Source organism: Dipodomys merriami, unplaced genomic scaffold (assembly GCF_024711535.1).
Source record: "Dipodomys merriami isolate MVZ:Mamm:240054 unplaced genomic scaffold, mDipMer1.0.p SCAF_5, whole genome shotgun sequence".
Lineage (NCBI taxonomy): Eukaryota > Metazoa > Chordata > Mammalia > Rodentia > Heteromyidae > Dipodomys > Dipodomys merriami.
This window is the reverse complement of record NW_027206068.1, coordinates 2,723,437-2,736,170: the sequence shown is the minus strand read 5'-3', so window position 1 is coordinate 2,736,170 and position 12,734 is coordinate 2,723,437.

Below are 12,734 nucleotides of genomic sequence, written 5' to 3'. Positions count from 1 at the left end.
ATGAGGCACAAAACTAAAGTTCTACTAAAAGTAAATGTTTTACTAATTTAAAACATAAAAACTTACTTCAAGAGGGATATTGATTAGAAACCTCAGAAACACACCTCTTTTTTAAGTTCTTCCTATCTTATTTTTATTATTGTTATAACTTCCCTTTGAAACAAAAGCTAAAGTATTCCTCTAGCTTCCTTTCATATTTGTAATATTTATTAATGAATGTGCTCCTAAATTATTCATGTGTCACCTCGTGTGTGCATGTGTGTGTGTCAGTACAAGAAATTGAACTCAGATCTTCATGCTTTCCAGGCAGGCACTAGATCCTGGAGCCATGACTCCAGACTGTTTGTGCATTGATTATTTTTGATGTAGGGTCTTTGCTTATTTTCCCAACACAGCCAAAGCTGCAATCTTCCTACTTATACCTCCATGAGTTAGTGGGATTGCCAGGCATGTGCCACTGAGCCACGCCATGGTTTAGGTGGACTCTAATGACTTTTTATGCCTGAGCTAGAGTGGAACTGAGCTTTCTGCCCCCAATGTAGGTAGAAGCACAGGGTTGAACATCCAAACCTGGGTCATGTAGGGCTTAGATACATCCCAGACAGTTAACCAAGACAGCTTAGAGAACAGCAATCAGGTTGTGTGTCCTCCTTGAAATTCAAGCTGACTAACCGCAAATGGAATCTTAATGTTGCCTAGCAACCTCCATTCTCCCAATCCATTTCCTGTCTTACTCTTCTAGACTTCTCCTTATTTCCTTCCAAATTTCACAGGAAAGTTAAATCTAAATCACCAGATCTTACCATTGCATCTACTGCCAGTAACAATCTCTGTCCATGTATTCTAATTTACCTGTGACCCTGAAAACCATGGCCATTTTTCATTTCTCATCCAATATGAGTTTACACGAGCACTTGACACAGCATCCTGTCAGACTTTTATTGGAGATGAGTCCCTTCTTTGCTGAGTTGTGTGAGCCCACATTGCCCCATTTTCTTCTTCGTCTTGGACGGTACCCTCCCAGGCCCTTGCTACCTTCTCTGCTTGCTACTAGATTGCTGTGCTCCAGGACTCTGGCCTCTTGTCTCTTTTCTCTTCTACTTAAACACCATAATATGAGCTCATTCAGCCTCTGGGATTTAAATCCCATCTCAAGCAGAACATTCCCAAATTAATATCTTTTCATTGATTTTTTTAAGTTATCATTATCTACTTTTGGTTCATCAGGGACTTTCAAATCTTTCTGCTTTCAGAAGCACTGAGATTTATACGATCTGAAGAGAAACCAGTGTATAAAAGGTCAGATAAGTCGATGTTAGGTGAAATGAACCCCAAGATAAGTATTCAAATGGTTTTTCTTTCTTGCCATTGTTTCTAACATATTTAGAAGATGATATCTTTGTTGCTTTGTATCTCCCTCCCCCATGGTATAACCCCTGCTTTCATTGTATTTGATGTTGGTATAATTTTTGGAGGGGAACGGCAAAAACAAACTGTTTAAATAGGGATACAGGTGGACCCATTGCAACAATGAGATATACAAGATGCTGTGAGCAGGTTTGATACAGATTGGAAATTTTCTTTCAAAAATTTTTGTAAAAAAAACAATTTTTATCTACTTATATTATAAAAAGTTTTGAAGAATTAAACAGCAGCATTTAAAAAATATAATTAGACAAAATTATATCTCAAAATTCTTGCCACCATAATCAAGGAATTCAAAGAAATAAAGAAGATTGAGGGAAAGAAAATTATCCTGAATCTGACTGAGAATCATATGTAAGATTAACACTCAAAATAAAGAGGGTTGTGGAAAAATCATAGACTCTAGAATAATCATAGAAGCAAACTGAAATGTTTTTGAAAATAAGGAATCTGAAATATCTATTTATGTCTCTGTATATATAATTATCTTAATACTGGAAAATCAAATTTATTAATGGCCATTTTTATTGAGAAAAGATGGAAAATTAAAATTATATACAAATATACAAAGATAAAATCTTTGTATTTACAAAACAAGAAGTTATCAGTTCTCAACTTGCACTAGGGTTCAGATACAACTTCGGTTACAAAAATAATATTTGAGGATGTTATGCCTGGAAAAGTTGTTTGCATGTCAAAAAATAGACAGAGATTTGTTGTATTTTGGATAAACCCGAAAAGTAAAAGGTAGAAAAACATGTAGACTCTCTCATGATAAAAGGAAATTAAGTAAGCAATTTGCATGTAAGAAAGTTAAACTTCAAGAAAGGAAGCTGATATTCTTTAAATGTTGTATTTTCTTCTGAGACCATCAGTATCTATAACCTTCTAAAGAAAACTAAAGAGATGTCAGTAAGTTTTGCCTGACTAAACCAATTACTCTATTGAATACAGAAGGCTGGTGTTTTAATTTGTAATTCTTCGTGAATTATTAATTCTTCTTTATGGATGAAAGCTGTTAAGGTATACAAGGAAAAGATTCCTTCCAGGGTATTAATTGATAATGTATTCAAAAATCTTCTGTGAAGAAAACAATAATTATGAGGGTAAAATAAATCAAAGAAAAAAAATCTAGACTCAAGTGGCATAAGAGCTCAAAATGTTCTGCTTGAGAAATAAATTTGTTTACATTTAATTTTGATCTGACTTAGTTTCCAAATTTTTTTCTTCTTTCCTTCCTTCCTTCCTTCCTTCCTTCCTTCCTTCCTTCCTTCCTTCCTTCTGCCTGTCTTCCTGCATTCCTTCTTTCCTTCCTCCACCCCTCCCTCCTTCCTTTCTCTTTCTCCGACTTTTTCTCTCTTTCCTTTTATTCTCTCTTCCTTTCTTTTGCTTTCTGGAGCTTGAAGTGAGGGCCTGTCGCTACCGCCTCGACCAGCAAGGAAGACGTGACACCGGACTCTTCTCTCTGCAGTTTATTCAGGACCTTTGAGTAATCTTCTGACCCCAACCCCGGGGAGAATTCCCCACAGCCTAAAGTACCCACTGGGTATCCAAGCCTGATACCCCACGTGGGAACCACCAATAGGTTCAGGTGCGCGGAAGCAAGCCAGATTCTTTGCCTTAGCCATATAAGGAGTTGTTTACCACGAGAGCACTCTCCATCAGGAAGTCGGAGGGCGGAAGCAGGCGCCATCTTCCAGGTGCGGCCTCTTGCAGCTCTCTACAAGGGCCTAGGTGCTGTCCCTTAATATTTTTCTCTAGGTTTGTTTTCTACCACTTGAGTCACATATTTGGCTTTTGAGTGGTTAACTGGAGATAAGAATCTCACATACCGGAGTTCCAGGAAGATGGCGGAGGAGAAGCTGGAATCTGAACAAGCTCTCGCATAGAAAGCAGTTTTAGAGTTCCAGTGAACAGTCCTAAGCCAGAGAATCACACCAAGTGTGCCATCACAGAACAGAGAGTTAGACAAGAGACAGGAAGCCAAGGAGACAGATCTGAGCGCCTGCAAGCAGCTGCCGCTGTGGCGGCAGGGTCATGGCACCACAGGGTCATACCTGAGACACAGAGAGTCCGGGACAAAGGAGGCAGACGCAGCGAACGAGCGGATTCTACTCAACACCAACAAGAAGCGACAAGGAGCGAACATCTTCATCCTGCTGTTTGCAGACCAGAGACGACCCAGGATCCAAGACTCGGCGTGAGTACAAGCCCGACATCCTCACTCCTTCTCAGGGAGCAGAGGAGGGAAGGCTACCCCTCCCCCCCCCAGCACCGGTGATCTCCATCTTGGATACCGACAAAGCTCGGAGGAGCTGCTAGCTCCAGCTCAGGCCTTGGAATAAAACGAGTCATTTAGGAGGTCACAAGAACTTAACGGCGAAGTGACCTGCCAGACTCAGCTCCATCCAGGGAAAAGTCACCCAGCTCAGGCGCCAGCCATTGGAGCGGCTTTCCTCACTGGGTAACCAGAGCCAGAGGCTGCCCCTCCCTCTAGCAGCCACCACAATCAATTGAAAAACAGAAACCCTGAGAATGGCTCCAGGCTGGGCTCTGTGAGCTTTATCACACAATAGCCCCAGGGAAAAGCTACTGTTTGTTGAAAGGCCTCAACTCTACCCAGAACCTAGCCTCATCGCTGCATCCCCCTATTTTGTGATTCTCAAAGCTGATCACCCTCCCAGAAAACTAACCAGGGAGGGGGATCTCAAAATCTTGGGTAAAGCAGAGCATTTTTCTGCCTCTTCCAACAAACCAACTTAAGAAACCAATCAAGCCACAGGACCTCAAGCTGATCAGAGACTCCAACAAGAAGCTGGCTACAGACAAAAGGGAGATACAGGATTCTCCCCACCCCTCCCCCCCCCAAAAAAAATCAAAGGACTTTTTTTTTCTTTTTTTCTTTTTTCTTCTTCTTTTTTTCTTCTTCTTCTTTTCTTTTTTTTGTTTGTTTTTTGTTTTTTGTTACCTTATATATATAAAAATTTTTTTTCTCTTCTAAAACTTTTATTAATATTTAATTTTTGCCTCTTCTGAAAAAATAATTGTTTTCCAGTAAGTTTTTTTTTTCTTTTCTCCTCTTATAATTTTTATTTTAGGAATATGTGAATGAGCGTTTTCCTTTCTTTTCTCTTTTTCCTTCTTTCTTTTTTTTTTTTTTCTAGTCCAACTATTTTTTTTTAAATTGTATTTTATTTTATTTGAGAACATACTGTACAGGGGGGCTACAATTACATGGGCAGGATAATGCATACATTTCTTACCAAGCATTGCAGCCTCCTCCTTTGTTTACACTTCACTTCCCTTCCCCGCCTCCCCCCTCCCCCCACCCAATTATACCCCCCTCCCCCCCCACACACCGACAGTGTAAAGCTGGTTTTGACATGACATTTTGTACTTCTCATTGTTGCAACAGGTCCACCTGAATCCTTAAACGACTTGTTTGTCCCCATCTCCTCCACATGTTATACTGACATCAAATATAGTGAAAGCGGGGGTTACACTGTGGGGGAGGGACATACAAAGCAACAAAGAAATAATCTTATAAATGCGTTAGAAACACATGCATGAAAGAAACGAAAACATTAAAATACATATTTAAGGGTTCATTTTCCTAACATCACATTATCTGACCTTTCTTAATCATCTTTTTGTTTTTTGTCTAGCTCTACTGAACTTCTGATCTTTTCTTCTCCCTTTCCCATCCTTAAAGTTTTTCACATCTCCTCTATGTCCCTCCCTTTCTATCAACATATTCACATTTCTCTCTAAATAGATGGTCTTTTTTTTATTTTATTTTATTTTATTTTATTTGAGAACATACTGTACAGAGGGGCTACAATTACATGGGCAGGATAATGCATACATTTCTTACCAAGCATTGCAGCCTCCTCCTTTGTTTACCCTTCACCTCCCTTCCCAGCCTCCCACCTCCCCCCACCCAATTATACCCCCCTCCCCCCCCACACCGACATTGTTAAGTTGGTTTTGACATGACATTTTGTACTTCTCATTGTTGCAACAGGTCCACCTGAATCCTTAAACGACTTGTTTGTCCCCATCTCCTCCACATGTTATACTGACATCAAATATAGTGAAAGCGGGGGTACACTGTGGGGGAGGGACATACAAAGCAACAAAGAAATAATCTTATAAATGCGTTAGAAACATATGCATGAAAGAAACGAAAACATTAAAATACATATTTAAGGGTTCATTTTCCTAACATCACATTATCTGACCTTGTCCGCTTGACTCATACGTATACTAGATATTGCAAATAAGGGAAGCCATGGGACCTATGCTTCTTTGGGCCTGGCTTACTTCACTTAATATAATTTTTTCCAAACCTTTCCATTTCCTAACAAATGGGGAAATGTCATTCTTTCTGATGGAGGCATAGAATTCCATTGTGTATATATACCACATTTTCTTGATCCATTCATCTACTGAGGGGCATCTGGGTTGGTTCCATATCTTAGCTATGGTAAATAATGCTGCAATAAACATAGTAGTGCTGGTAGCTTTAGTGCGGTCTTGTTTGTAAACATTTGGGTAAATGCCCAAAAGTGAGATTGCTGGATCATAGGGGAGATCTATGTGAAGTCTTTTGAGGAACCTCCATACTGCTTTCCAAAGTGGTTGAACAAGTTTACATTCCCACCAACAATGAAGTAAGGTTCCTTTCTGTCCACATCCCCTCCAGCATCTGTTGTTGTTAGAGTTCTTGATTTTTGCTGTTCTAACTGGAGTGAGGTGATATCTCAATGTTGTTTTGATTTGCATTTCTTTTATGGCTAGGGATGTTGAACATTTCTTCATGTGTCTATTGGCCATCCTTCTTTCTTCTTCAGAGAAGCTTCTCTTTAAGTCTTTCGCCCACTTATTTATTGGGCAGTTGTTTCTTTGAGGATTTGTTGTTGGGTGGTTTAATTTTTTGAGTTCCAAGTATATTTTAGATATGAGACCCTTGTCCGTTGTATGGCTAGTAAAGATCTTCTCCCAATCGGTGGGCTTTCTATTGATCTTGCCAGCTATGTCATTTGCCCTGCAGAAGCTCTGCAACCTTATGCAATCCCATTTGTCCAACCTTTCTTTGATTTGTTGTGCTTCCGGGTCTCTATTCAGAAAATTTCGACCTGAGCCAAGGAGACCTAGGGTTTCTCCTATTCCATCCTGTAATGTTTTCAGAGTGTCTGCTTTGAGTTCAAGGTCTTTGATCCATTTGGAGTTGATTCTGGTGCAGGGTGATATATAAGGATCTAGCTTTAGTTTTCTACATGTAGTTAACCAATTTTGCCAGCACCATTTACTGAAGAGGCTGTCTTTCTTCCATTCTATTGCTTTAGCTTCCTTATCGAAGATTAGATGGCTATAGGTCTGTAGGTTCATTTCTGGGTTTTCAATTCTATTCCATTGGTCCTGAGGTCTGTTCTTATGCCAATACCAAGCTGTTTTGATTACTATGGCTTTATAGTAGAGTTTGAAATTTGGTATTGATATTCCTCCAGCAGTGTTCTTTCCGTTGAGGAGCGTTTTTGCTATTCGGGGTCTTTTATTGTTCCATATGAATTTTTGGATTGCCTCCTCTATTTCCTTGAAGAATGAGGGTGGAATTTTGATAGGTATCGCGTTGAATTTGTAGATAGCCTTAGGAAGTATTGCCATTTTCACGATGTTAATCTTGCCAATCCAGGAGCATGGGAGGTTTTGCCATTTTTTAAGTTCTGTGTTGATTTCCTTTTTCAAGATTTTAAAGTTTTCATCATAGAGGTCTTTCACTTCTTTAGTTAAGTTAATTCCTAGGTATTTTATTTTTTGTGGGGCTATTACAAATGGAGTTGCTTTCCTAATTTCAGCCACACTTTTCTCATGTTGGCATACAGAAAAGCCATTGATTTTTGGGGGTTAATTTTATAACCTGCTACTTTGCCAAAGTTTTGAATCAGCTTGAGTAATTTGGGAGTGGAGTCTATGGGATTCTTTAAATACAAGATCATGTCATCTGCAAAGAGGGAGAGTTTTATTTCTTCTTTCCCTATTTGGATCCCCTTTATGTCTGCATCTTGTCTTATTGCTGTAGCTAGGCATTCTAATACTAGATTGAAGAGAAGTGGAGAGAGTGGGCATCCTTGTATTGTTCCTGAGTTAAGAGGAAATGGCTTTGGTTTTTCACCATTGAGTATAATGCTGGCTGTAGGTTTGTCAATATACAGCCTTTATTGTATTGAGGAATGTTCCATGGATTCCTAATTTTTCCAAAACCTTCATCATAAAGGGGTGTTGGATCTTGTCAAATGCTTTTTCTGCATCTATTGAGATAACCATGTGGTTCTTATTCTTGCTCCTGTTGATGTGATGAATAATATTAATTGATTTGCGTACATTGAACCAGCTTTGTATCCCTGAAATGAATCCTGTTTGATCATGGTGTATGATTTTTTGGATGAATTGTTGAAGTCGATTGGCCAAAATTTTGTTGAGAAATTTTGCATCAATGTTCATCAAGGAAATGGGTCTATAGTTCTCTTTCTTTGATGAGTCCCTGCCTGGTTTTGGGATGAGGGTTATGATGGCTTCATAGAATGTGTTCGGTAGTGAGCTTTCTATTTCAATTTCATTGAATAGTTGGGGGAGTATTGGTGTGAGCTCTGCTTTGAAGGCCTTGTAAAATTCCGCTGTAAAATCATCTGGTCCTGGACTTTTCTTAGCTGGGAGGACTCTTATTGCTGTTTCTATTTCAATGCTTGATATGGGCCTGTTAAGCTGGTTTAACTCATCTTGGTTTAGTTTTGGCATGTCAATATTTGCTAGGAAAAGGTCCATTTCTGTCAAGTTCTCAAACTTATTAGCATAAAGTTTTGAGAAGTATTCCCTTATAATGTTCTGAATCTTGGTTGTTTCCATGGTGATGTTTCCATTCTCATCTCTGAGTTTATTAATTTGGGTGTGTTCTCTTCTTTTTTCTGATAAGGTTTGCTAAGGGTCTGTCAATTTTGTTAAGTTTTTCGAAGAACCATCTCTTTGTTTTGTTGATTCTTTCTATAGTTTTTTTGGATTCTAATTCATTTAATTCTGATTTAATTTTGATTATTTCTTTCCATCTACTGGATTGGGGTTTATCTTGCTGCTCTTTTTCAAGGAGGTTTAGATGTGTCATTAAATTGTTAGTTTCCGATCTCTCCAATTTGTTGATGTAGGAGCTCAGAGCTATAAACTTGCCTCTGAGTACTGCCTTTGCTGTGTCCCAGAGGAGCTGGTAATTTGTTTGTTCATTTTTGTTGAATAGCATGAACATTTGAATTTCCTTTCTAATCTCTTCCATGACCCACTCATGATTCAGCAGTGTGTTGTTCAGCCTCCATGTGATACCGGACTTTCTTTGGTGGCTTTTGGTGTTGAGTTCTAATTTTATTCCCTTGTGGTCAGAGAGAATGCAAGGTATAACTTCAATGTTTCTGAATTTAGACAAGTTTGCTTTGTGGCCTAAAATGTGGTCTATTTTAGAAAATGTTCCATGTGCTGCTGAGAACGTGTATTCTAATGCTGCTGGGTGAAATGTTCGGTAAATGTCTGTTAAGTCTAGTTGATCTATGCAGCTGTTTAGATCTGCGGTTTCTCTGTTGAGTTTTTGCCGAGTTGATCTATCTAGTGGGGAGAGTGGTGTGTTAAAATCCCCAACAATTAAAGTCTTTGGATCTATATGGGATTTGAGGGAAAGTAGTGTTTCTTTGATAAATTTGGGTGCTCCATTGTTTGGCGAATAGATATTTAGAATTGTAATATCATCCTGAAGGAGAGATCCTTTAATTAGTATGTAGCGACCTTCTTTATCTCTTCTCACGAATTTTAATTTGAAGTCTATTTTATCTGATATTAGGATTGCAACTCCCGCCTGTTTATGAGGGCCGTTTGCTTGGTAGATTTTGTTCCAGCCTTTAACCTTGAAAATATGTTTGTTTTTACGGGCAAGATGTGACTCCTGCAGGCAGCAGATAGTAGGGTCTTGTTTTTTAATCCAACTAGACAGTCTATGTCGCTTAATTGGAGAGTTCAGTCCGTTAACGTTAAGAGATAGGACTGAGAGGTATTTGGGAGTTCCTGCCATGTTATCCACCTTCTTGGGGGCTGTGAAAACTGGGTTCTTCCTAAGGTTCTTGGATTCTCAGTTTGGGTGCAGTTTCTTGACCTTTGTTGCGTTCTTGTTGGTTTTCTATGTGTAGGACATCTTTAAGAATCTTTTGCAGGGCTGGTTTGGTGGAGATGTATTGTTTCAATTTTTCTTTGCTATGGAAGGTTTTTATTTGGCCTGGGTCGTCTCTGGTCTGCAAACAGCAGGATGAAGATGTCTGCTCCTTGTCGGTTCTTGTTGGTGTTGAGTAGAATCCGCTCGTTCGCTGCGTCTGGCTCCTTCGTCCTGGACTCTCTGTGTCTCAGGTATGACCCCGCGGCGGTGGTCGCTGCCACGACCCTGCCGCCGCAGCAGCAGCTGATGTGTTTCCTTGGCTTCCCCTCTCTTGTCTAACTCTCTGTCCTGTGATGGCACACTTGGTGTGATTCTCTGGCTTAGGACTGTTCACTGGAACTCTAAAACTGCTTTCTATGGGAGAGCTTGTTCAGATTCCAGCTTCTCCTCCGCCATCTTCCCGGAACTCCAATAGATGGTCTTTTAATCCCTATAATAACATTAATTTTTTTGTTTCTATTTTTTTTCTGGTCTCTTTTCATTCCCCTTTCCGTCTCTTCCTTTTCTCTCTCTCTCTACTTGCATCCTACCCAACCCATTTCCTGCATTGTGATTAGGATATAATTAACTCTCCCTGTGCCTCCCCACACCAATCTATTCCTATTTTTTACCCACATATCTCCTTAATCCTAATAATTTCTGGTTTTCCAAATTCTTTTCTGCGGTTCGAAGTCCTTTAACATATAGTTGTTTGATGTTGAATAGATGTATCTGTTGAACTAGATTGTATCCGTAGACTATTGACTGTACAAATGCAAACTTTGGTTGATGGTTGCCTTAAGATAGTGTTCCAGCACAAAACTGGTGCTATCTTCATCTCAAATGGGCAGAGTAAGCCAGAAAAACACAAGAAAAATGGCAAATTCGGGTATCTCAATTCCCAATCTTGATAATCAATAGATGCATAAAAAGCATTTGACAAGATCCAACACCCCTTTATGATGAAGGTTTTGGAAAAATTAGGAATCCATGGAACATTCCTCAATACAATAAAGGCTGTATATTGACAAACCTACAGCCAGCATTATACTCAATGGTGAAAAACCAAAGCCATTTCCTCTTAACTCAGGAACAATACAAGGATGCCCACTCTCTCCACTTCTCTTCAATCTAGTATTAGAATGCCTAGCTACAGCAATAAGACAAGATGCAGACATAAAGGGGATCCAAATAGGGAAAGAAGAAATAAAACTCTCCCTCTTTGCAGATGACATGATCTTGTATTTAAAGAATCCCATAGACTCCACTCCCAAATTACTCAAGCTGATTCAAAACTTTGGCAAAGTAGCAGGTTATAAAATTAACCCCCAAAAATCAATGGCTTTTCTGTATGCCAACATGAGAAAAGTGTGGCTGAAATTAGGAAAGCAACTCCATTTATAATAGCCCCACAAAAAATAAAATACCTAGGAATTAACTTAACTAAAGAAGTGAAAGACCTCTATGATGAAAACTTTAAAATCTTGAAAAAGGAAATCAACACAGAACTTAAAAAATGGCAAAACCTCCCATGCTCCTGGATTGGCAAGATTAACATCGTGAAAATGGCAATACTTCCTAAGGCTATCTACAAATTCAACGCAATACCTATCAAAATTCCACCCTCATTCTTCAAGGAAATAGAGGAGGCAATCCAAAAATTCATATGGAACAATAAAAGACCCTGAATAGCAAAAATGCTCCTCAATGGAAAGAAGACTGCTGGAGGAATATCAATACCAAATTTCAAACTCTACTATAAAGCCATAGTAATCAAAACAGCTTGGTATTGGCATAAGAACAGACCTCAGGACCAATGGAATAGAATTGAAAACCCAGAAATGAACCTACAGACCTATAGCCATCTAATCTTCGATAAGGAAGCTAAAACAATAGAATGGAAGAAAGACAGCCTCTTCAGTAAATGGTGCTGGCAAAATTGGTTAACTACATGTAGAAAACTAAAGCTAGATCCTTATATATCACCCTGCACCAGAATCAACTCCAAATGGATCAAAGACCTTGAACTCAAAGCAGACACTCTGAAAACATTACAGGATGGAATAGGAGAAACCCTAGGTCTCCTTGGCTCAGGCAGAAATTTTTTGAATAGAGACCCGGAAACACAACAAATCAAAGAAAGGTTGGACAAATGGGATTGCATAAGGTTGCAGAGCTTTTCCAGGTCAAATGACATAGCTAGCAAGATCAATAGAAAGCCCACCGATTGGGAGAAGATCTTTACTAGCCATACAACGGACAAGGGTCTCATATCTAAAATATACTTGGAACTCAAAAAATTAAACCACCCAACAACAAATCCTCAAAGAAACAACTGCCCAATATATAAGTGGGCGAAAGACTTAATGAGAAGCTTCTCTGAAGAAGAAAGAAGGATAGCCAATAAACACATGAAGAAATGTTCAACATCCCTAGCCATAAAAGAAATGCAAATCAAAACAACATTGAGATATCACCTCACTCCAGTTAGAACAGCAAAAATCAAGAACTCTAACAACAACAGATGCTGGAGGGGATGTGGACAGAAAGGAACCTTACTTCATTGTTGGTGGGAATGTAAACTTGTTCAACCACTTTGGAAAGCAGTATGGAGGTTCCTCAAAAGACTTCACATGGATCTCCCCTATGATCCAGCAATCCCACTTTTGGCATTTACCCAAATGTCTACAAACAAGACCACACTAAAGCTACCAGCACAACTATGTTTATTGCAGCATTATTTACCATAGCTAAGATATGGAACCAACCCAGATGCCCCTCAGTAGATGAATGGATCAAGAAAATGTGGTATATATACACAATGGAATTCTATGCCTCCATCAGAAAGAATGACATTGCCCCATTTGTTAGGAAATGGAAAGGTTTGGAAAAAATTATATTAAGTGAAGTAAGCCAGATCCAAAGAAACATAGGTCCATGGTTTCCCTTATTTGCAATAACTATTATATGTCTGAGACAAGCAGGAAAGGTCAGATAAGTTAATGTTAGGGAAATGAACCCTAAGATATGTATTCAAATGTTTTTTCTTTAATGCTATTGTTTCTAACAATGTGTTTATAAAAAT